At 36.1% G+C, this 27141-nt stretch overlaps 1 pseudogene; it reads left to right on the plus strand.

The window, feature by feature from the left end:
* Positions 1-443: 443 nt before the first annotated feature.
* On the plus strand, positions 444-6052 carry LOC129518074 (nuclear transport factor 2-like; annotated as a pseudogene).
* The last annotated feature ends 21089 nt before the right edge of the window (positions 6053-27141 follow it).

Genomic DNA, 27141 nt, shown 5'->3' on the forward strand with positions numbered 1-27141 from the left:
GAGGGAGCATGGTGTACTAGGACTGAGGCAAGTGTGATTGGGTGGGCAATTCCACTGGAGTGTGGGGGGCATCACTTGGTGTAAGCAATTTAAATAGTATCTGTGCTGAGCTGCTTCCCACAGGTAGCTATGTGCTCGTGCTGAGGGACAGGGGAAGGAAATATCACTGGCCAGTTCCTTTGTGGAACATTCCAACTTTCTATCAAAAAAGGATTCTTCTGCCATTTTAATATTGCAAAAATAAATAGGGTAAAATAAAACAAAATGTATCTGTCTCAAGAGAACCTTGGTTTATATAGAAAAATGAGATTATGGTTATGTCTCAACAGTGTTTGAATTAAAGCAGAATGTGACTTTCATTCTGGAAAGCCAGGCTTAGAAAACAGTTTCCCATAGTTTTAAATATAATTAAGGGAGAAGGCTTTTGGAAGAATAGAATGAAGATGAAAAACAGAGGCAAAATTTGTCCAGCTTTTAAAGAGAAACTAAGGGAACTATTTTCACTAACAGAGAGGTAAGTTTGGCCTTGAGATTTGAAAAAGGATGACTAAGATGAAAGATGCTGCAGAGCCCAAGTGGTATGAATTGATGACAAGATGACTTACCTACCCTCTTTTCTGATTTATCATGGATTTCCTGTGTGATATGCTGTATAAATCAGAAAAGCTAGAGTAAAATAGACACAGAAAAATATGTGTATACCTGAAAAATCACACAAATGTCTGGCCTTATTTCTGCACAATCAACACATTTTTTCCTATACAAAGGCAGTTTATATTTAGTTTTCATTTGTTTTACACTTGGCATACTGCTAGATAATTTTCTTCATTTTTTTTCGTTTTGAAACTGTATCTTTCTTCCTCAACTTGACTGCAAGGGTCATACCTATGATTTCTTTGATAGCCTTCACATATTCTATCTAGCATAGCATTTTGTGCACATACTAGAAGCCTGAAATGTGCTAGATGACTACCTCAATACAACAGTGAAAGACAGTTGTAAACTCTTTTGTGTTTTGTTCAGCTGCCAAAATGTAGGGCCTAAAGCTGAATGACATGTTTTATATTAATAAAGTTGCAGCCTTGTCAGCAAGTACTTCAAATGAAAACTGTCTCTTCCCATAACAGGATTGTTAGGGAGATTAATTTACGATTTCCAATTGCTTCCTGATAGTAACCGAAGTATTGTAATTTCTGTCTGTACTAATATTATAGAATTTATGAGGGCTTTCCACCTTACTACGTAGGTTCATAAAGCTATCTCATTTTAAGAAAATGCTTCTTCAGACATAATGATAGAAGGTTATTTAGGGATATTCTGATAACTACTTCATCCAGAAAAGGCCCCCATTGCAGAGCTGAAGGGCAAATCTAGAATTGTGTGCAGGTCTTGGATAAAAGATCTTGATTATCTAATTTCAGAAGATTTTCATCATTGGCTTTCATCATTGGTTGTATATAATTAGTACTGTTCTATGTAGCATATAAGATTGAAAATATAATAAGACAGATGTCTTGAAGGGAAGAAAAATATTCTTAAAAAGGAAAGTTCTGTATTCATAATATTGTATAAATAAAAGTACATTGTAAAGTTCTTTGAAACGGTATAATAAAAAACCCATTTCTTCAAATCATAAATACAATTCCTTTATGGATAGATAGATAGATAGATAGATAGATGATAGATAGATAGATAGATAGATAGATAGATAGATATAGAGAGGGCCAGTTCAAATAGGTTTTTGGATCAGTAGCCTATGAAGTGCAGAATTTCTGGATTTTGTTGGATGGAAGAACCTTTGGTAACTCCATTCAATTGCATCATAAGTATTATCCCAACTACTTTTATGGTTATTGTCTTTTTACCAGTTATGATGTACAGATTGGTGTATTATGTCTCAAATCTATTCAAATCTCTATAGTATGTTTACTATTATTTATTATTATCTTGTATATACTTGAATTTCATTAAGTGTTCATGAGTTTCCTTCCTTCCTGCAGAGTTTAAGGAAATGAGTAGTCAAGAAGAAAGCTCTGCTAATTAGCTTGGAGCCTGTCTGTCTGATGGAAGCCATCAGCAAGGAAAATGAGAAGCAATCAATGAAAGGACTTCTGTCTCAACAACACACAGAAAGTAAGTGACAAGATTTAAAAAAACTAAACCTAACAACCAACATTCAAAAACCTCTATCCATTTCAATGAAATATAAATTCAAAATTCTATATAAATTACAATGTTTGCAGAAGCATTAACTATAAGTCTTTATATAGATGACATCGTTATTACTTTATAAATATGCATATATATTTATAGATCTATGAAAACAGAGAGATATACATTTAAACTAACCACATTGGCCAAAGGAAAAAGAGAGTTTGAAAGATCCAGCTAGCAAAGAGGCAAAAAAAATGAGCACAAACTTTGCTTGCTCTAATTCAGTGCTGTTAGAAAGCAATACATAAGGATAAAATTTCATTTGAAGCTATGATATATCACAGAACATCAGGCAATCATGCACCTATACAGTAATGATGGTAATAATCCAATATTAATAATTTTACACTTAAATTCACAGCAATTGATTTATGGTTTAAAAAATGTACTCATGAAAACCATTAGACAAATTCAGTACACCAAGAGTGGGGAAAATTAAACCTCATTATTTTAAAACAAATATAAAGCATAAAGATCTAAGACTGAAAAAAGGGAAAACAAGATTCTGGACCCCGAGAAGGAAAATGAAATAATTATACAAGAAAACAAAGCTGAATTATTTTGGTTATGTTAAATATATTTGAGATTGTTAATTAATAGTTTGGTTAATACAAATGAATGATATATGATTGCATTGAACCCCATCTCATTCTGAGAAATAACAAGTAAAAGAGAATAAAAATTATGTTTAACCAAAAGAACAAAGGAATGCTTTTTCCAATTTTGGGGAACACTCTCACTGAACATAAGATCGTGAATGAGTTAGGAGCCACAATTTATTGGAAAATAATGCAAGTTGCATTTCAAGAACCATTTAAAGAATATAAATGGTGTGATATATATACTTCAAAGGCTGGCTGTTTTTATTCATTGAGAATATTGTATCCTGATTTAGGTAATACATGATAAAAAGTGAAGGAAACTACGAGCTCTTCAACTCAGAGATAAAAGCTTATATATTATGATTTATTGTCCTGATTCTTTTTTTTTAATTTTTTTATTTATTTACGATAGTCACAGAGAGAGAGAGAGGCAGAGACATAGGCAGAGGGAGAAGCAGGCTCCATGCACCGGGAGCCCGACGTGGGATTCGATCCCGGGTCTCCAGGATCGCGCCCTGAGCCAAAGGCAGGCGCCAAAACGCTGCGCCACCCAGGGATCCCTGTCCTGATTCTTTACTCACCCATGTTCACAATTACTTTTCCTCTTCATCCCTTTCTAAACTTCCACACCCCACTTTACAAATCTCCACTTAATAATTTACCTGTCAGGATTGCTGCCACAATATGATGATTTCACTGATTTTTGCCCACCATTCATTTATTCAACAAATATTTATTTAGCAGAATACACGTATAAAATATAGTGCTGTGAATGGAGATATAATGATAAACAAAAGTAGACAACATTCTTTACCCTCATAGAGCTGACCTTCTATTCGGGAATAAAAGTATGAATTTTAAAAAATTTATAAATACATGATGAGATACATATTATCAATGTGGATGTTTGTAAATATTTCTTCTCCGGATATAGACATAGAAAAAGAAAACATTAAATGTGTATCAAGAAAGAAGCAACCAGAATGGTTTAAGAACCACACTTCCTACATTCACAAGGAATTGTGTACCACTCCAGTAATTTATATGTTGGCTGCGTGCTGACTGTGTAGAACTGCCTATATTATGGGGATGAGATCAAGAGACCAACATGTTTAAGTAGAATTGCATGATTATAAGGTAAATTATGTTGGCTTAGAAACCAATAAAATTCTAGGAATTTATAAGTAGTAGATATTCTAAGAGGATAGCAGAATTTAATTAGAGTTGTTTTGGATAGACTATATGGATTCATCTCCTCCCCTAAAGACTACAATTCTTTATTAGATGTTGTTTATATTAATAACCACTGGTCTATAAACTCAGATTATAGAATATACCATAGAGTAAAAGTGCAGCATACTATTCAAGTGTACAACAGTGGGAACAAAGTTAATTTGAGAATCCAGGAAAGCTTCTCTGAGGAAGGAATTTTAAAATGAGAGATGGGTGACTAGAAATCACACAAGTAAATGTTAAGCTCTGTGAAGGGATGGGTTCTCAGCAGAAAAGGTGGCCCAGTATTAAGATAGATGGTTTATAATCCAGGAATATTGTACAGACATTGCTCTTTCAATACTTACGTAAATAAGAGGCAAGGTTTATGATTTCTGAATGGCTGACAACTGGAACTAAACTCTGCAAAAAACCTAGGATTTCACATTTCTGTAAAACAGGCATTAAAATATCTCCATTGGCCGAGAGACTCAGTAAGAAAGTTGGTTATCTTGAAAGTGTTATGAAAAAGATTCACTGCAAGGAATCAGAATCCCAAGCCACTGCCAGATGCAGAAAAAAAAAGTATAATTCATATGGTACAAGGATAATGAAAATCTCAATCCAATAAATTACTATAAAAGAAGCTTTGGAAACAGTGAGACCCATAGACACTCCACAGAAATAAATATGAAACTGCTTAAAGGAAGTCTGCACAATCCACGGCATAGAAGTATCCCTGCAGAAATAATTACTCTCTGTGGTGCCTGGGTAGCTCAGGTGGTTAAGTGTCTGCCTTTGGCTCATGTCATGATCCTGGGGTCCTGGAATTGAGCCCTGAGTTGGACTTGCTGCTCAGCGGGGAGTCTGCTTCTCCCACTTCCTCTGACGCTCTCCCTGCTTGTGATCTCTTTCTCTCAAATAAATAAAGAAAATATTTTTAAAAATTTACTTTGAAAATGAGGTTACAGTTAAAATTTCATACCACAAAAGGAAGCAAACCACCATGAGAGAGTGAGCAAGTAAAAAATAAAAACATAAGAAGTAACACGTTGTAAACTATATAGATAATAGAAAAATTGAAAGAGTATTTAAAGTAAGTTTTTTTTAAGGTAATCAAGTTAAAGGAAAGACTAGATACCATAAAGGCAAGTTCAGGACACCACAGCAAAAATGACAAATAATCAAATAGAAAGTTTTGAAATAAAAATACAGTCATTTGAATAAAGAACTTGAGAGAAAAAAACATAAATTTAAGAAGACTTAGTGAAATAGAACATAGTCTGAGGGGTTTAGTTGGATTACAGCATGGATCATTAAAGAAACAGTAGATATGAAAGAGAAATCCAAGCAATGTGGAGGATAATATAGAAAAATCTAATCAAGTGTTATTTAATCAGTGTTCCAGAAGGAGAGAATTAAAAAGATCAAGAGATTGTTTCAGCCTCTCAGGTCTCAATGAGACCCAGTGATGCTCCAGAGTGGGAGACAAGCCAATTTGGAAACAGACTGAATCCAGCTTCATTCAACATTACCACCAGTTACTTGATAATGACAGAACCCACCATCTGCCTTACGTCATCCTGCCTTCCATCCTGTGAAGGACAGCAGTTCCAGGATAAAGCTGTCATTGTGAAGTGGTCTAGAACTCCATTCCAGAAAATCCAGCAGAGCATCACTGTGCAGGACCATCATCCCACACCAGATAACTGCATCATCAGCATGATTGTGGGCCAGTTCAAAGCTGATGAAAATTCTATCATGAGGTTCCACCAGATGTTCCTATTAAAGAACATCAACAATTGTTGGGTTCTCACCAATGACATGTTCAGGCTTGTTTGCACAACTTTGGCTCATCTCCCAGCCAGGAACTCAGGATGTTTCCACTTCCTTCCTCTTTCCAATACTATTCACACTCCTCCATATGCTCCAAATATACACAAATGAGCAGGGCCGTGGTAGGAGTGGACACAGTGCTCTGCTCTTACCAAGGTATTGTGCATAATGTTTGGACGCTAGACTAGTTGCATATGACAGAAGTTTGTGTAGTATCGCCTCAAACCTGTGAAAGACTTAAGTAATGCAAAAGAATTTAAATAAAAAATTGAAATGTAAACAAAACAACAAAAAAACTGTGACAAAACCCCATTCACCGGCTTTTTGGACATGCTGCCTATCAACAACTATGTGGACATTAAAAGTATACATAAATTTCAATCTTCCAAGTGTGTATTCTCTATTCCTTCAGATCCCTTGATGTCACCTTTAGAATACAAGTAGATAGCATGCAGGAAAAACATGCTTTACTACAAATAAGGACACAAGATAACATTTTATTGTCCTTGCCAAAAGATCTATCTACAGGAGAACATATAATTAGATGGCCCTGGAAATGGCAAATAATTTCACAGTGTATTAGGTTTTCACACCTATGGAAAATAGGTATAGAACAGGACTTAAACATCACCCCATTTCTTCACCCCACTCCATCAAAAACAAAAGTATACAGCCCCAATAAAAACTGACACTATCCTAATTGCCTTATGTAGCATTGTAATGCACCCACTATCCTTTTGGGGTTTGCCCCAATATGTAACAGAATGGAAGCAAACAATTTGATACTGTAAACCTGGAGCTTAAGCTTAGCTGGGGGTTGTGGTACCCCAGAGTAACACCACTACCTGAATTCTATTTAACAATCATGACCTACCTTCTTTGGTGCCTACTTAACATCTTACTCTTTGTCCTTAGATTCTTCATGGGAAACAGGCTTGCCTATTGGGCCCTGATTATGGCTTCTATACAGAATAAGACTTACTCTCAGGTGTGTGGTGAACTTCCTTTATCAGCAAATACTAGTCCCCATGGTGAATTCAAGCTATCAATCTTACTATTTCAAAATGCTTCTACATTTTTTATAACACCACAATGCCCCTACCCTGACTCATGTGTATTCCTTAGATATCTGGATTCTGTACTCCCCTCCTGGGAAGACACGAAGAGGAAAATTTTCTAATTGATAAAGACACAAATAAATAAGACTCTGCAAAGCAAACAAACAAATAAAGATGAGAAAGAGAAAACTTTCCAAAAATAATTGGTTGGAAATTTTCCAGAATTGAGGAAAGACAAAACTTCTTAGTCTTAAGGAATATACTAGGTACAGAAGAAAATGCAAAGTTACAAGACTACATTTAGACTCATCAAGTGGTAAAACAAAAAGTATCAAAGACAAAGAGAAAAATCTTAATTCCTACCAGAGAGAAGAGATTAATTATCTACAATGGAATTATAATCACACTTACATAAGACTTATCATTAGCAATAATAAATGTCAGAAGAAAATGAAACAATGTCTTCAAAGTTCTGACAGAACATAACTATGGACGTAAATTATCAACTAATTTAAAGTGCCATTTAAGAATAAGACTGAAATAAATTTTCATACCTACAAGATTTCAGAGTATACATCAGTATGAAAGAAATGAAGGGTTGAGATACAGGGACAATGGTGAAGAAGGAAATAGGTAAATTGTATTGGTAAATTTGAACAAGTAATGGGTCACTCTAAATGAAAAGTAATAATCAATTTAGGTAATAATGAGTACTGAAGAATTTTTTAAAAAAGGGCACCTAAAATGCTAGATAGCAATAGTATAGAAATGCTAAATATTTGAATGAAAGTATTCTAAAATCTTTGTAGGAAAGAGGATATAGACACTAATTATAATTTAGGTTAAGTACAATTGTTAAAATGTAAAGGAAACTACTAAAATACTATAAATATAAATTCCAAACAACTAGGGGAAGGGGAAATATATGAAATATGTGATAAAATCTGATCAATTCAATGATGACAAGAAATGATTTAGTAGAAATGACTCCAATTATGTAATAATCATGACTAATGAAATTATTGGGGGCGGGGAAATATGGCAGAGGAGTAGGGTCCCCAAGTCACCAATCCCCACCAACTTACCTAGAAACTTTCAAATCATCCTGAAAACCTACGAATTCAACTTGAGATTTAAAGAGAGAGCAGTTAGAATACTGCAGGGAGGTGTATACAATTCTAACAAGTACAGCTCCTTTTTAGCCACTCTGCACTGAGCAAAATGACTAGAAAGAACTCACCACAAAAGAAAGATCAGAAACAGTACTCTCTGCCACAGAGTTACAGAATTTGGAATACACTTCGATGTCAGAAAGCCAATTCAGAAGCACAGTTAAAAAGCTATTGGTGGGATCCCTGGGTGGCGCAGCGGTTTGGCACCTGCCTTTGGCCCGGGGCGCGATCCTGGAGACCTGGGATCGAATCCCACGTCGGGCTCCCGGTGCTTGGAGCCTGCTTCTCCCTCTGCCTATGTCTCTACCTCTCTCTCTCTCTCTCTCTCTCTCTCTCTCTCTCTCTCTGTGACTATCATAAATTTAAAAAAATTTTAAAAAAAAAGCTATTGGTGGCTCTGGAAAAAAGCATAAAGGATTCAAGAGACTTCATGACTGCAGAATTTATATCAAATTGGGCCGAAATTAAAAATCAATTAAATGAAATGCAATGCAAACTGGAAGTCCTAACGACGAGGGTTAGTGAGGTAGAAGAACGAGTGAGTGAAATAGAAGACAAGTTGGTGGCAAGGAAGGAAGCTGAGGAAACAAGAGAAAAACAATTAAAAGACCATGAGGAAAGGTTAAGAGAAATAAATGACAGCCTCAGAAGGAAAAATCTTTGTTTAATTGGGGTTCCAAGGGCACCAAGAGGGACAGAGGACGAGAAAGCATATTTGAACAAATCATAGCTGAGAATTTCCCTAATTGGGGGAAGGAAACAGCCATTCAGACCCAGGAGATAGATTCCCCCCTAAAATCAATAAAAACCGTTCAACACCTCGACATTTAATAGTGAAACTTGCAAATTCCAAAGATAGAAAATCCTTAAAGAAGCAAGAGACAAGGGATCACTAACTTATATGTGGATAACTATTACATTAACAACAGACCTCTCCACAGAGACCTGGCAGGCCAGAAAGGGCTGGCATGATATATTCAATGACTAAATGAGAATAACATGCAGCCAAGAATACTTGATCCACCAAGGATCTCATTCAGAATAGGAGAGATAAAGAGCTTCCAAGATAGGCAGAAACTGAAAGAATATGTGATCACCAAACCAGATCTGCAAGACATATTAATGGGGACTTTGTAAAAGAAAGAGGAAGCCCAAAGAAATAATCCACAAAAACAGGGACTGAATACTTATTATGATGACACTAAATTCATGTCTTTTAATAGTAACTCTGAAAGTGAATGGGCTTAATGATCCTATCAAAGGACGCAGGGTTACAGACTGGATAAAAAAGCAAGACCCATCTATTTCCTTTCTACAAGAGACTCATTTTAGACCTAAGGATACCTACAGCCTGAAAATGAAAGGTTGAAGAACGGTTTACCATTCAAATGGTCCTCAAAAGAAAACAGGAGCAGCAATCCTCATATCAGATAAATTAGAGTGTATCCCAAAGACTGTAGTAAGAGATGAAGAGGGACATTATATCATACTTAAAGGATCTATCCAACAAGAGGACCTACAAAAAAGAATATTTATGCCCCTAATGTGGGACCTGCCAAGCATATCAATCAATTAATCACCAAAGAAAAGACATATTGGATAATTATACATTAATACTGGGAGACTTAAACATGGCACTTTCTGCAAATGACAGATCTTCTAGGCACAACATCTCCAAGGAAACAAGAGCTTTAAATGATACAGTGGGCCAGATGGATTTCACAGATATTTACAAAACTTTATATCCAAATGCAACTGAATACATATTCTTCGCAAGTTCACATGGAACTTTTTCCATAATAGACCACATACTGGGTCACAAATCAGGTCTTAACTGATACCAAAAGATTGGGATTGTCCCCTGTATATTTTCAAACCATAAGGCTTTAAAACTTGAACTCAATCACAAGAAGAAATTTGGAAGAGGCTCAAACACGTGGAGATTGAAGAGCATCCTGCTAAAAGATGGAAGGGTCAACAGGAAATTAAAGAAAAATTCAAAAGATTCATGGAAACTAATGAGAATGAAGATACAACAATTCAAAACATTTGGGATACAGCAAAGCAGTCCTAAGAAGAAACACAATTGCAATACAAGCATCCCTCAAAAAATTGGAAAAACCTCAAATACACAAGCTAACCTCACACCTAAGGGAACTGGAGGAAGAATAGTAAATAAACCTACACCAAGCAGAAGAAGAGAGTTAATAAAGATTTGAGCAGAACTAAGAGAAATAGAGGCCAAAAGAACTGTAGAATAGATCAACAAAACCTGGAGTTTGTTCTTTCAAAGAATTAATAAGATAGATAAACCATTAGCAGCCTTATTAAAAACAAAAGAGAAAAGACTCAAATTAATAAAATCATGAATGGAAAAGGAGATATAACCACCAATACCAAGGAAATACAGTGATTTTAAAAACATATTATGCACAGCTATATGTCAATAAGCATACTAGAAGAAATGTATGCATTTCTGGAAATCCACAAACTACCAAAACTGGAACAGGAAGAAATAGAAAACCTGAAAAGACCAATAACCAGGGATTGAATTGAAGAAGTCATCAAAAACCTCCCAAGACAAAAAAGTCCAGGACCAGATGGCTTTCCAGGGGAATTCTATCAAACGTTTCAAGAAGAAGCAATACCTATTCTACTAAAGCTCTTCGGAAACATAGAAAGAGATGGAATTCTTCCAAATGCATTCTATGAGGCCACCATCACCTTAATTCCAAAACCAGACAAAGACCCCCACCAAAAAGGAGAATTATAGACCAATATCCCTGATGAACATGGATGCAAAAATTCTCAACAAGATACTAGCCAATGGGATCCAACAATACATTAATAAGATGATTCACCAATACATTAATAAGATTATTCACCATGATCAAGTGGTATTTATCCCCAGGATGCAAGGCTGGTTCAACACTCATGAAGCAATCAATGTGATAAATCATATCAACAAGAAAAAAAAAAACAAGAACCATATGATCCTCTCAAAGATGCAGAGAAAGCATTTGACAATATAGAGCATCCTTTCCTGATCAAAACTCTTCAGAGTGTAGGGATAGAGGGAACATTCCTCAGCATCTTAAAAACCATTTACAAAAATCACACAGCAAGTATCATTCTCAATGGGGAAACACTGGGAGCCTTTCCCCTAAGATCAGGAACACGACAGGGATGTCCACTTTCACCACTGCTATTCAACATACTAATAGAAGTCCTAGCCTCAGCAATCAGGCAACAAAAGGAAATGAAAGGTATTAAAATTGGCACAGAGGAAGGCAAACTCTCCCTCTTCACAGATGACATGATACTGTACTTACAAAACCCAAAAGACTCCACCCCAAGATTGCTAAAACTCATACAGCAATTTGGCAGTGTGGCAGGATACAAAATCAATGCCCAGAAGTCAGTGGAATTTCTACACACTAACAAGGAGACTGAAGAAAGAGAAATTAAGGAGTGAATCCCATTTACAATCTCACTGAAAAGCATAAGATACCTAGGAATAAACCTAACCAAAGAGGTAAAGGATCTATACCCTATAAACTACAGAACACTTCTGAAAGTAATTTAGGAAGACACAAAGAGATGGAAAGATATTCCATGCTCATGGATTGGAAGAATTAATATTGTGAAAATGTCAATGTTACCCAGGGCAATTTACACATTTAATGCAATCCCTATCAAAATAACATGGACTTTCTTCAGAGAGTTGGAACAAATCATCTTAAGATTTGTGTGAATCAGAAAAGACCCTGAATAGCCAGGGGAATTTTGAAAAAGAAAACTAGAGGCAGGGGCATCAGAATGCCAGATTTCAAGTTGTACTACAAAGCTCTGATCATCAAGAGAATGTGGTACTGGCACAAAAATAAACACATACATCAATGGAACAGAATAGAGAACCCAGAGATTGGCTCTCAACTCTATAGTCAACTAATATTTGACAAAGCAGGAAAGACTATCCACTGGAAGAAGGACAGTCTCTTCAATAAGTGGCTCTGAAAAAACTGGACAGCTACGTGCAGAAGAATGAAACAAGACCATTCTCTTATACCATACACAAAGTTAAACTCAAAATGGATGAAAGGTCATAATTTGAGGCAAGGATCCATCAAAATCCTAGAGGATAACACAGGCCACACCCTTTTGAACTTGGCCACAGCAACTTCTTGCAAGATACATCTATGAAGGCAAGGGAAACAAAAGCAAAAATGAACTATTGGGATTCTATCATGATAAAAGGTTTCTGCACAGCAAAAGAAACTGTCAAGAAAACTGAAAGACAACCTACAGAATGGGAGAAGATATTTGTAAATGACATATCAGAGAAAGGGCTAGCATCCAAGATCTATAAAGAACTTATTAAGCTCAACAGCAAAGAAAGAAACAATCCAATTATGAAATGGGCAAAAGACATGAAAGAAATTTCACATAGAAAGACGTAGACATGGCCAACAAGCTCATGAGAAAATGCTCAGCATCACTTGCCATCAGGGAAATAGAAATCAAAACCACAACGAGGTACCACCTCACACCAGTGAGAATGGGGAAAATTAACAAGGCAGGAAACAGCAAATGTTGGAGGGGATGTGGAAAAAGGGGAACCCTCTTGCCCTGTTCGTGGGAATGTGAACTGATACAGCCACCCTGGAAATCTGTGTGGAGGTTCCTCAAGGAGTTAAAAATAGATCTACCCTACGACCCAGCAACTGCACTGCTGGGGAATTACCCCAAAGATACAGATGCAATGAAACACCGGAACACCTGAAACCCAATGTTTCTAGCAGCAATGTCCACAATAGCCAAACTTGGAAGGAGCCCTGGTGTCCATCGAAAGATGAAGGGATAAAGATGTGATCTGTGTATACAATGGAATATTACTCAGCCATTAGACATGACAAATATCCACTATTTGCTTCGATGTGGATGGAACTGGAGGGTATTATGCTGAGTGAAATAAGTCAATAGGAGAAGGACAAACCTTATATGGTCTCATTCATTTTGGGAATATAAAAAATTGTGAAAGGGAATAAAGGGGAAAGGAGAGAAAATGAGTGGGAAATATCAGTGAGGATGACAGAACATGAGAGACACCTAACTCTGGGAAAGGAACAAGGGGTAGTGGAAAGGGAGTTGGCAGGGGGGCTGCGGTGACTGGGTGATGGGCACTGAGGGGGGCACTTAATGGGATGAGCACTGAGTGTTATGCTATATGTTGGCACATTGAACTCCAATTAAAAAATATACAAAAAATGACTTAAATTTATTAAATAATATATTAAAAGACTGGTAGAAATACAACCTATATGTTAATGAAGATAGACTGACAAAATACAAAGATACACCACAATAATATTAACAGCATTAACCAATAGCAAACCAATGCATAAGATGGAAAACTATACAGTTCATAAAATAAGACTACTATCTCTACATCTTTCTATCTTAACCCGTGTAAATGCAGAACTATGATGACAAATTTCAAGAAATATTTATTTATTTATTTATTTATTTCTTAGAGAGAGATATTGCATATGCAAGTGGGAGAAGCCACAGAGAGAGAATATCCAAGCCAACTCCTGATGAGTTGGGGAGAGAGCCAGATGACATGGGGCTCAATCTCATTAGCCATGACATCCAGAACTGAGCTCAATCCAGGAGTCATATGTGTAATTTACTGTGCTACACAGGTGCCCTGTGATGATTAGTTTTTGAAATACAAAATTATTTTGCAGTGCTGTGCCATTTATGTAAGCTTTAAATTTCAAGATATTTTATTTTATTCATGGAAATGCAAAGTATATATGTGGTATTTATAAAATGTGGATTAAGGATGTTTATAGTGGCAACAAATGTAATGCAATTTATTTTTACTTTTAATTTTTTTTAGTGTACTCCTTAATCCCTATATCTTATTACACCCATTCCACTGCCCACTTCCCTTTTGGTAACTATTAGTTTGTTCTCTGTAAAGAGTCTCTTAGTCTGCCTCTACCTCTCTTTTATATTTCTTAACTCCTTTGTTTAATTTCTCAAGTTCCACATATGACTAAGATCATATGGTATCTGTCTTCCTGATTGACTTATTTTGCTTAGCATTACAGTCACTAGATCCATTCTTGTTGCAAACAGCAAGATTTCATTCTTTTTTAATGGTTGAGTAATATTCTGTTCTCTCTTTGAGTGAATAAATAGATAGATGGACTGCTTCCATAGTTTGGCTATTATAAATAATGCCGCAATAAACATAGGGGTACATTTATCTCTTTAATTAGTGTTTTTGTAGTTTGGGGATAAATTCCCAGTAGTGCAATTACTGGTTCATATGATGGTTCTATGTTTAACTTTTTTGAGGAAACTCCATACTGTTTTCCACAACTGTGTACTTGTTTGTATTCCCATCAATAGTTCAAGATGGCTACTTTTTCTGATTTACTTCTTAAAGATATCAAAAAATACATCAAATTAAGATGATATTATAATATTAATATTTATTCAGAATTTAATATTACTGAGGGATTGTTCTAAGCACTTTATATGTACTAAATTATTTAATCTGACCCTGTGAGATTGATATTTTTAATTTTGTGTATTGGATACCCAGGGGTTCATTTTATTATACTCTATCATTTTTATGTTTGCAATATTTAATAATAATAACAATATAAAATAAAATGTTCTGGGTGTTTAGGGGATCTACTGGCAATTTTTCAGACTATAATTTCAAGGGATAGAATTTAGGACAAAGAAAATAATGATAAATTATAACAGACTTAACTCACTTAAAAAGTTCTACAGAGCATTTCTTTCCTCCTCCAGACATGCAATTTAGGTTTACAAAAGCATAATTTCTAAGCATAAAGGGTATGTTTGTTATTTTCATCTCCACATGACTTTCAATAGTGGGCTCAAAATCAAACTGGTTTCAATAGATGCCGATTAATACAAAAGAGAAGCAGGTGATATATTTTAAGCTCTGTATAAGCAGATTAGAGGCTATTTTTTGAAATCTGTTATTTGAAAAGTCAATTCCTCTACTTTTTTCTAATTTTCAAATATGATGTAATAATCTAGTGCATGTTCTCTTTCATTGCTGAGGAAAATGCTATAGATCCACTTGCAGTAAAATATCAAATTTAAGGTGTTTCTTAAAAAGCAGTATGACACATATTGATGCCCATTAAAAATACAAAAATATGATGATCATCCACATGCATTTACAATATGCCTGGATGGTTTGGGGTCCCATGTGGTAGAGATACAAGTACAGAAAAGGTGGATAAATATTGTCCTCAAAAAGCTTTATCAAACACCTTATAAAAGGCATCCTACCATGTGCTTTTTAATGTACACTTTACCAAAAAGAACTCAGGAATTAGAATTTGGTCTGATAGAATTTGAAATACTTTGTTTTGGCAAGATCAGCATATTGGTATTTCTGCTAATTCTGCATCACAAATACCATTTTTGAAGTCTCAATCAATAATACTTAACACATTGGGAAGCAATGAAAGAACACAGGCATTAGTATACCAGATTCTTGAGCTAACTACTTCTCTCAAAGTCTCTAGTTTTCTTGTTTGGAAAACTAGAGGGCATTAAACTACATCATCTTGAAGATTTTTTCCCTATATCTCTCCAGGAGAATGATTTTTAAAAGCCTGAATCTGCATATTAAAATGTAACATAAAATTTAAAGACCTAACAAAATTTTATTTAAAAAATTCTTGAGGGATCCCTGGGTGGCACAGCGGTTTGGCACCTGCCTTTGGCCCAGGGCGCGATCCTGGAGACCCAGGATCGAATCCCACGTCGGGCTCCCGGTGCATGGAGCCTGCTTCTCCCTCTGCCTGTGCCCCTCTCTCTCTCTCTCTCTCTCTCTCTCTCTCTCTCTCTCTCTCTCTATCGTAAATAAATAAAAATTTAAAAAAACATCATAAAAAATTCTTGAAGATTACATAAAAACAAGGCAGCAGAACCAGTGTTTTTCAAGAAGTAACAGTGGTGGAGTGCCTCATGGCACAGTCAGTGAAGAATTAATTAGACTCTTGGTTTCAGACAGGTCTTGATCTTAGGGTCTTGAGATTAAGCCCCATGTTGGCTACACTCAGCACAGAGTCTCCTTAAGTTTCTCTCTCTCTCTCCCTCGCTCCTCCACACACACTCTCTCTCTTGTCCCTCAACTAAAGAAATAAATATTTTTTAAAAAGGAAGTAACAGTGGAGAAGCTAGGTTATTGAAATTCTTTTTTTAATAATAAATTTATTTTATTGGTGTTCAATTTGCCAACATACAGAATAACACCCAGTGCTCATCCCATCAAGTACCCCCCAGTGCCCATTACCCATTCACCCCCACCCCCCGCCCTCCTGCCCTTCCACCACCCCTAGTTCCTTTCCCAGAGTTAGGAGTCTTCATGTTCTGTCTCCCTTTCTATTTCCTACCCATTTCTTCTCCCTTCCCTTCTATTCCCTTTCCCTATTATTTATATTCCCCAAATGAATGAGACCATATAATGTTTGTCCTTCTCAGATTGACTTACTTCACTCAGCATAATACCCTCCACTTCCATCCACGTTGAAGCAAATGGTGGATATTTGTTGTCTCTAATGGCTGAGGAATATTCCATTGTATACATAAACCACATCTTCTTTATCCATTCATCTTTCGATGGACACCGAGGCTCCTTCCACAGTTGGCTATTGTGGACATTGCTACTAGAAACATTGGGGTGCAGGTGTTCCGGCGTTTCATTGCATCTGCATCTTTGGGGTAAATCCCTAACAGTGCAATTTCTGGGTCGTAGGGCAGGTCTATTTTTAACTCTTTGAGGAACCTCCACACAGTTTTCCAGAGTGGCTGCACCAGTTCACATTCCCACCAACAGTGTAAGAGGGTTCCCTTTTCTCCGCATCCTCTCCAACATTTGTTATTTCCTGCCTTGTTAATTTTCCCCATTCTCACTGGTGTGTGGTGGTATCTCATTGTGGTTTTGATTTGTATTTCCCTGATGGCAAGTGATGCAGAGCATTTTCTCATGTGCATGTTGGCCATGTCTATGTCTTCCTCTGTGAGATTTCTGTTCATGTCTCTTGCCCATTTCATGATTGGATTGTTTGTTTCTTTGATGTTGAGTTTAATAAGTTCTTTATAGATCTTGGAAACTAGCCCTTTATCTGATATGTCATTTGTGAATATCTTCTCCCATTCTGTAGGTTGTCTTTTAGTTTTGTTGACTGTATCCTTTGCTGTGCAAAAGCTTCTTATCTTGATGAAGTCCCAATAGTTCATTTTTGCTTTTGTTTCTTTTGCCTTCGTGGATGTATCTTGCAAGAAGTTACTGTGGCCAAGTTCAAAAAGGGTGTTGCCTGTGTTCTCCTCTAGGATTTTGATGGACTCTTGTCTCACATTTAGATCTTTCATCCATTTTGAGTTTATCTTTGTGTATGGTGCAAGAGAGTGGTCTAGTGTCATTCTTCTGCATGTGGAAGTCCAATTTTCCCAGCACCATTTATTGAAGAGACTGTCTTTCTTCCAGTGGATAGTTTTTCCTCCTTTACCGAATATTAGTTGACCATAAAGTTGAAGGTCCACTTCTGGGTTCTCTATTCTGTTCCATTGATCTATGAGTCTGTTTTTGTGCCAGTACCACACTGTCTTGAAATTCTTAATTTGGAGATTTGGAGAACGTGCATTTCATATAACCCTAATAAAATGTTTTTGAGTACTACTATGATAAATTTCAGATTCTGGATAACATGAGGGGTCTACGGCCATACCACCCTGAATGCGCCCGATCTCGTCTGGATAACATGAGGGAATGCTGGAGATTTGTGTTGTGCATGTAGAATCTATTGGGTTGAATAAATAATTTGATTAATAATGAATATGTAAGATCAGTACCTGCACTATTTCAAACATCAATCAATAGCTTGATTAATGATTTTGGAGGGATAGAAAGGAAAGTTTGTAAAAAAGGAAGTCTGAATATATTTTAGCCCTAAAACAAATAATGTGTGGCTAAGTTATCCAAATATATTGATAGTTATTTAGAAAATACGATAATGCCTCTTTCCTTCTTGGAGATTTATTCTGCCATGGAGTTCCCCATGCTTCCTGTAGAAGTAATAATCCCCTCTTCTGTGTGGGTACTTTAAAGATAACAAATCAAATAGTTAATTTTATTTACACATCCACTAGATAAAGTAGACACACATTTCCTCATTACACAGATGTAGAAATATAAATTTAGAGAGATTAAGTGCTCTGGTAAGTGGTAAAACCAGGATAAGAACCTAGGTCCGCATGTCTCTATACATTAAATTGCTTCCTATGGTGTCATCATGCCCGAACTCTTTCTAATAAAAGTGTTTTACTCACATTAACAAACATTACCTTTTTTTTTTACAAAAGGTATGTCTCTTTTGCATAATGTAAGTTGCATTTTTTTATTTTCTATTTTTTATTTTTTTATTTTTTTAATTTATTTTTTTATTGGTGTTCAATTTGCCAACATATAGAATAGCACCCAGTGCTCATCCCTCAGTGCTCGTCACCCAGTCACCCCCACGCCCCGCCCACCTCCCTTACTAGTTTGTTCGTTTCCCAGAGTTAGGAGTCTCTCATGTTCTGTCTCCCTTTCTGATATTTCCCACACATTTCTTCTCCCTTCCCTTATATTCCCTTTAACTGTTATTTATATTCCCCAAATAATTGAGAACATTCAATGTTTGTCTTTCTCTGACTGACTTATTTCACTCAGCATAATACCCTCCAGTTCCATCCACGTCGAAGCAAGTGGTGGGTATTTGTCGTTTCTAATGGCTGAGTAATATTCCATTGTATACAGAGACCACATCTTCTTTATCCATTCATCTTTCGATGGACACCGAGGCTCCTTCCAAGTTTGGCTATTGTGGACATTGCTGCTATAAACATCGGGGTGCAAGTGTCCCGGCGAACAAACATTACCTTTAAGAGTGATGGCAATATATAATTTTTATCAGGTGACACAAATTCCATATTCCTTTTGTAGGAGAATTGGTTGTTTTACTCAGCTTTTTCTTCTATATTTTCTCTAGTTTGGACTGCCTTCAGAAAAAAATGTGTTCTCTTCTCGTTAGGTCATATGATAAACCTAGAGAGAATGGCTCTCAGAGGTGGATGGATGAAAGTTATTCAGAACTGTCTGTTACTGGGTGGACAAGTCTAAATGATTTGGGGGAATGATAGCAAGCAGTTTTAATTGTAAGATCCTCTTGGTTTTGATTGTCCTCACTCCTGAATGTATCTCTCAACTGATTCCAATTGCAGAGGAAGAATGGGGTGCTTTTACTGGGCCCACTAGAACACCAACACTGGCCTTAATTTAATTATTAATTTTATTTTTTAAAAAATATTTTATTTATGAATTAGAGAGAAAGAGAGAGAGCATGAGCAGGAGGAGGAGGAGCAGAGGGAGAGGGAGCAGCAGACTCCCCACTAAGCGGAGAGACCGATGAGGGAGGGGTGGCTTCCAGGGTCACTGAGATCATGAATTGAGCCAAAGACAGACACTTAACAGACTGAGCCACACAGGTGCTCTTTAATGATTAATTGCCATGACTATCTCTATTGTGAATATAATATTGGGTATTTCAAAGAGATGATTAAGACACATTATTATAGACTATTAATAAGAAATATACACAATTTTAATATCAAGTATCTCTGATCCAAATAACAGTATTCTTCTTCCTGTTTACTATTTCTCACAATCCCATAGAAAGTGCTAAAAGTCCAGGGAAATTTTCTTTTAAATATATGGTTTCTTTTTTTTTTTTTTATAAATTAATTTTTATTGGTGTTCAATTTACCAACATACAGAATAACACCCAGTGCTCATCCCGTCAAGTGTCCCCCTCCGTGCCCGTCACCCATTCACCCCCACCCCCCGCCCTCCTCCCCTTCCACCACCCCTAGTTCATTTCCCAGAGTTAGAAGTCTTTATGTTCTGTGTCCCTTTCTGATATCTCCCACACATTTCTTCTCCCTTCCCTTATATTCCCCTTCACTATTATTCATATTCCCCAAATAAGTGAGAACATACACTGTTTGTCCTTCTCCGATTGACTTACTTCACTCAGCATAATACCCTCCAGTTTATAGCAGCCATGTCCACAATAGCCAAACTGTGGAAGGAGCCTCGGTGCCCATCGAAAGATGAATGGATAAAGAAGATGTGGTTTATGTATACAATGGAATATTACTCAGCCATTAGAAACAACAAATACCCACCATTTGCTTCAACGTGGATGGAACTAAATATATGGTTTCTGGGTGAGTAGCGGCTGGCTAGTGGTTAGACTTCCCTAAAACCTAAACTTCTGATAAATTAACTGGCTTTTATGTGACAGGTCAAGGCAGATCTAGCAGCTGAAAATGCAGGGAATGCTAGCATAATGGACAATTGCCATAAAGGAGGACAGGTGGGAGGCTGCAAAGAGATGTGGGTAATACCTGATACAAAAACAAAATTATAAAACTTAATACATAAAGATGATTCCAGGCAGTCTAGTTGTGCAACTCAAAAGGGGTTTAGATTGATTGAGATTGAGCCTGGAGACTGAAGTAAATAATAGAGTAAGGCATACCCTAGGCTAGACTCTAAGTTAGTGACTTAGGCATGGAAAAAAGACAAGATTAAACTCATAGAAGGCAGAGTGTTGGTTAAAGGAATAGAGGAAAAGGTCAGTAGTAAAACTAAGGTATAAGGTTGTGTGACAAGTCTGACTTGTTGGTCACCTAGCTATACATTAAATGTTATATATGTGTTATACTATGCATAAATGGACTATACTTGTTAGTAGAATCTGATTCATGGCTGAGCCTGAAAATCAGAGTTACATTGTCCTAGCTTTGAGGACTAGAGCAAGAAGCCAGGAAAATTATTACCCCAATGTCTAGGGCAATGAGTATTGGTGAATACTAGTAGAGAAATAGTGTCATGATATGGAGGGGAAAACGGCCTGGATTAGCAAACAGGAAACCTGAACTCTAAACCTGGCTCTGCTAATAACTAGTTGGATAATCTTGGACAACTTACTTTTCCTCCCTGAGATTTATTTTTCTCATATATATACTGAGAGATTTGGACTATATAGATGTCTTTTCATTCTTACAATTTTATCATTCTATGATAAATGACATTTATTTATTCCATGTTTTTTTTTAATTCAAGGCAGACATTGATTCAATTCAAGGCAGAGTTGCATAACTGACTCTGAGAACAGACCATGCTTATACAACCAAACCAAAATCTGGACTTTTATTTTTTCAATTGATTACATCCTACAAATAACCATTAAAGGTAGCATTCTTGTTTTTACTTCTTTGTCTGTTCCCTCTTTTTTGCCAAGATTAAAATGAGGTCACTAAATAGCCATAGGCAGTATAAAATGAGTTTTTGCGGATGCCTGGGTGGCTCAGTGGTTGCGTGTCTGCCTTCAGCTCATGTCATGATCCTGGGGTCCCTGGATAAAGTTCCACATCAGGCTCCCTGCTGGGAGTCTGCTTCTCCCTCTGCCTGTGTCTCTGCCTCTCTCTCTGTGTCTCTCATGAATAAATAAAATCTTTTAAAAAATGAGATTTGGTTTCTTCAGTTTTATTTTGCAACTGAAATAAGCACTTCATATTTCATAGAAAATAATGCTAATACCTGGCATAGACTATATCTGCATTTATATGAGTGGGTAATCGTTAAGCCATTTTTTGTATACTTCACTAAGAAATACTTCCCTTTCCCTCTGAATTTCATCCAAACTACTATGGTTTTGTCTCTTGTTAGATCTGCAAATTTGATTTAGTAATGCTTAAAGGATGAAATATGTCTGGTGTTTCCATCTTCCAAGTATGGGAAATATGGATCCATTTGTATTTTGTTTTCCTTTTAATGTTATATGCTAGTTAGTTTGGAAAGATTTGCTGGCCAACAATGTTCTTATGTGGCAGAATTGCATCTGATGGATAATACTATCCATGCCTCCTCATTTGACAGTGTTTCACAGTTTATAGCATCATATTGACTATGTGATAATGTTCCCTTGGTAACCCTTGAGATTTCTTGACTCAGGATGACAAGAAAATAACACGAAAGATACATACCCCTAAATATTTCTGGGTTTCTGTTAAATTACTTTATTTCTCACTTTTAAAAGTATTTAATCATCCCATAACTATCTATCCTCTTCTAACCTTTAGACACTTTGTTTTAAAAGCTAGCACTTGAGTTTTATTTTGGAATATATGTCTCAGTTAAAATGCATCAACACAATTATTCCTTGACTCTTCTTTCTAATATTGTGAGAAACTAAGTGAGTCAATTAGAACTATAGGATTGAGTCCTTATTTCATTTTGGTTGTAAAGGAATCGTTTTTCAAAGTCAATAGTATAGAATACAAGGACTATAAGAAAATAAATAAAAGAAATGCATTCTAATAGAGTTTATACTAGTTAATATTTTCATTTTAAGTTCTTTGAAGGGCGCTTTAAAATGTATTAAACTATTATTAGACTAATGCCTTATCTCACCTGTTGATAAATTTTGTAAGTTTGATATGGAACATAGCTTTGATATATATAACTGTATGGCTTCTGTCATCTTTTATTTCATTGTAAGTTTCTCAACTATTTTTTAAAAGATTTTATTTATTTAATCATGAGACAGAGAGAGAGAGAGAGAGAGAGAGAGAGAGAGAGACAGAGACAGAGACAGAGACAGAGACAGAGACGGAGGGAGAAGCAGACTCCATGCAGGGAGCCCGACATGGACTCGATCCTGGGTCTCCAGGATCAGACCCAGGGCGGAAGGTGGCGCTAAACCGCTGAGCTACCCTGGCTTCCCATCTCAACTCTTATTCAACTATAACAGTGTTAGAAATGTGTGGGAAATATCAGAAAGGGAGACAGAACATAAAGACTCCTAACTCTGGGAAACGAACTAGGGGTGATGGAAGGGGAGGAGGGCGGGGGGTGGGGGTGAATGGGTGACGGGCACTGAGGGTGACACTTGACGGGATGAGCACTGGGTGTTATTCTGTATGTTGGCAAATTGAACACCAATAAAAATTAATTTATTAAAAAAAGTGTTTATCCAACCATTTGTTGACAAGAATAGCAATCCCAAAACTTTAATTATTCATTACTATGAGACTTTATCAAAATGTTTATACAAATACGTGCATGTTTATATAAGATATATCCAGAAAAAGGGATCCCTGGGTGGTGCAGCGGTTTGGCGCCTGCCTTTGGCCCGGGGCGCGATCCTGGAGACCTGGGATCGAGTCCCACGTTGGGCTCTCGGTGCATGGAGCCTGCTTCTCCCTCTGCCTGTGTCTCTGCCTCTCTCTCTGTGTGTGTGACTATCATAGATAAATAAAAATTAAAAAAAAGATATATCCAGAAATGGCAGTGAGTCCTTAAATTATTACTAGTGCAGAAGAGATGTGAATGGAAATTGTGTGATTAGGAGAGGAATTTTATAACATATTACTTATATGTCTTTAATTCATAGCATTAAGGCTTATGAAGTTACTATGAATTGGTCTCAGTAATGGATGATAATTAGATTTTCTTTATATCTTGAAGCTGTTACTAATATAGTGACAATTTTTGGTCAAAGGAGTTTTAACACTTTGTTTTTATTTCCATGAAACTAAAGTATTGGTTTTGGCTTTCATTTATTTGCTGTACATCTAATACCATGGGGCAGTGTGGCATGGATTGGTGTACATGAATGAGGCATTTGATACATATTTGTCATATGAATGTATGTAAGATAGTGTGCCTTCTCTTAAGGAGTTTACAGTATCATGAGTAAGATAGGAACACAGAAAATTGTGAAGGGAAGGGAGAAGAAATGGGTAGGAAATATCAGAAAGGGAGACAGAACATGAAGACTCCTAACTCTGGGAAACAAACTAGGGGTGGTGGAAGGGGAGGAGGGCGGGGGGTGGAGGTGGATGGGTGACGGGCACTGAGGGGGGCACTTGATGGGATGAGCACTGGGTGTTATTCTGTATGTTGGCAAATTGAACACCAATAAAATAAATTTATTATTATTAAAAAAAGAAAATTGTGACACAGGATAGTATGCAAAAACATTAAAGAATCCCCTGATAAATACTTAGGTTGTCATTAAAAGTCTTATGTAGAAAGTGTTTTTAAGTGGGTAAATGAAGGATGAGTAGAGATTTGCTGGCTAATGGCAGTAGGATGGCATAGGGGAGAGATGAAAAAGAAACAGACAAAAGGAACAGTATGCATTCTTAAAATATAGTGAGATCTTGGTGCATTTGAGGACCTCCTAAAGTAAGTATGGTCAACTTGATAATCAATAATGTGCAATGCATGTGAACATATTCAGGCTTTTTTTTCATTCCTAACCTATTTCTAGTTTAATCTGACCTCCAGCAGCCAGTATCATGAACAATAACAAAGCTAGTTAAGAGAGAATATACCATGGCTAAATCCTTCCTGGTTGGTAATAAGTTAGCTGTATCTTCACGTCATCTTGTCACCTCCATTGCTTTAGAGGAAGAGAGAAGAATAGTGAAGAAACTGGGGAAGGTGAACATTTTAATAAATAAATACATACATATAGAAAGTAAGGCAATGATAACCAGTGATCTTTATAGAATATTACAGTCAATTCAGTACCTTCATTTATTTTATTTCATTTTGACTTTACAATAACTCTGAAGGATAGGAGAGGATAAGTATGCAACACAGAGTCTAGGGTACTTTCTCAAAAGCACACATGAGGAATCAAGCCAGATCTTCTGGTAAGGATTCTTTCTATTACAAAACATTCTCTCAATCTCTCTAAAGCAGATGAACAAACCATCATAATGTTTGGTTACTTGTCCTTTCCTTTATCTTTCCCATAGGGAAATAAATTGATAATTTCCCATGTAATCTATTACTGAGTATATGTGAATTAGAAACAGACTATTACAAGCAACAACAATATCTACTGTAGGCCAAGAATTGGGTCAGAGTTTCAGGTCAGGTGCTGAGAGGGTTATATGAAAAGGAAGAAAAATGGAGTTATTAAACACATATGGAACAACTAGAGAATTATCAATCATGCGATACTAAATGAACCTGCAGTAGAAATCAAACCCTGTATTGAAAAAAAAATTAAGCTGTGAAAAGGCGGTCAGTTAATTCACATATGGTTTAGATACCAATAAACAGTTTTGGAGTAAGTACAGTGATTTGTTGTCCATAGAAAATAAAAATAGCCACATTTCTAAGTAAAGAAAAAAGAAAATGTCAAATTTTAATGTCAGCAAGACACAATTATAAAATAATTATGCTTAAAGGAAAATCAGTTTATCTAATTTATTTGTAAAATTTGGATCATTTTAGTCTCTCCCAAGCAACATATGGTGCTATCTCAAGGCAATTCTTCTAGCCTACCAGAAGTCATCATTGATTCAAATTATTGCATTACAATCTATGGGAACATTTTGTTCTATGAGAAACAGAAAATACATAAAGTTATTCAAGAAAAATAAAATGACTCACCAATTATTAGTGGTGGATTTGTCAGTTCAGTTTAAAATGGGTGACACATAGGATGTGTTATGATTTATAAGTAAAACAAATTTTTTTTAAAAAGTAAGGTCATGAGGTACACACATGGGAAATGATAGAGACATTTGCTGATAGTAACAATATTGAAAATGTATTCAATCCACGAGAAGCAACGCAATCCCAAATATACCAGCTTTTTAGATAATATTGTTTGTTTGTTTTAATTAGCTGTGATATAAGTTAAGGTGACTCAGGGCATCTTCCTAGCATCAAAGGATCCCAGATTCTATTTGTGTTGTAAATGGCAGAGTTGCTGCCATTGCCACCCAACTGTCCCTGAAGGAATGAATGGTTTCAGTGAGTGAAGGCAGCTCTGAAAGAGCATGCAAAGTGTGACATTATCTGTTGACTGTTTGGAGATGACTTTATACCTCTGGGACACATCAACCTCAGGTTCACTCTTATTGTTCTGCCACTGTTCTTAAAATGGACAAGAACAAGCCTACCAGATATTCATAAAAATTCTCCCCCCACCCCCACCCATGCTGAGGTCACATTTCCCTACCCATGAGTCTATGGATAATGGAACCTGCTTTACATAGCCTAGGCCAGTAACTTCCAAACTTGTTTTTATTTTGGTCTATGGTAGGAAACACATTTTACATAAAGACTCTATAAACATACATACACATAGTAAAAGATATTTTAGTGTAACTACCTTTTACTATCTGCAATGCTTGCTGATATTTTCTATTCTTTTTTTTTTTACATTTCTAGTTGCAGCCCATTTAGTTTGTTACAAGACTCACTAATATATTTCCACTTGCAGTTTACAAAACATTGGTCTAGGAAGCTCTCATTCTGGTAGGTCTACTGTTTACAATTTGTTTATTCACTAAGAAATGAGGCAAAATCTTAAGCAGTTATGAATTAAGGGTGTGAAGGTTGAAGTAAAGGTATTATTTTAAAGTGCACTTTATAAACTCTAAAATACCGTATTTGTTATTTTTCTTTGACTTTGCTAAAAATTGTGTGTCCTAAATGTCCAATTAGGGATGATGATTTTACAGGGATCATGAATTACCACCACACATATATTTTAGCTTCAAATTCTGTCATTTGGCCATGCAAAAAAGTTAATATATATAATCCATTGAAACACATGACATCTATTATGCAATACAAAGATATTTGGAAGATTAAAATTAACTGAAATATATTAATGGTCATATGAATGCACAAAATAAGGTATTGCCTATTAGAAAAATGAGTAGCTTATTTAACAGACATGCAAATGATGATCTTGCATGGCAGTTTGTTTTGTTGCCTCAAATAGCAATGATGAATTAATTTCACATTACCTTGACATTAAAAGTATATAGATGAACATATTTATCAACACTGTGTCTGCAAATCTCATATGAAAAATCAAGGAAAATAATATATTCTGAAAC

This window comes from Nyctereutes procyonoides, unplaced genomic scaffold (genome assembly GCF_905146905.1).
Source record: "Nyctereutes procyonoides isolate TBG_1078 unplaced genomic scaffold, NYPRO_anot_genome, whole genome shotgun sequence".
Classification (NCBI taxonomy): Eukaryota; Metazoa; Chordata; class Mammalia; order Carnivora; family Canidae; genus Nyctereutes; species Nyctereutes procyonoides.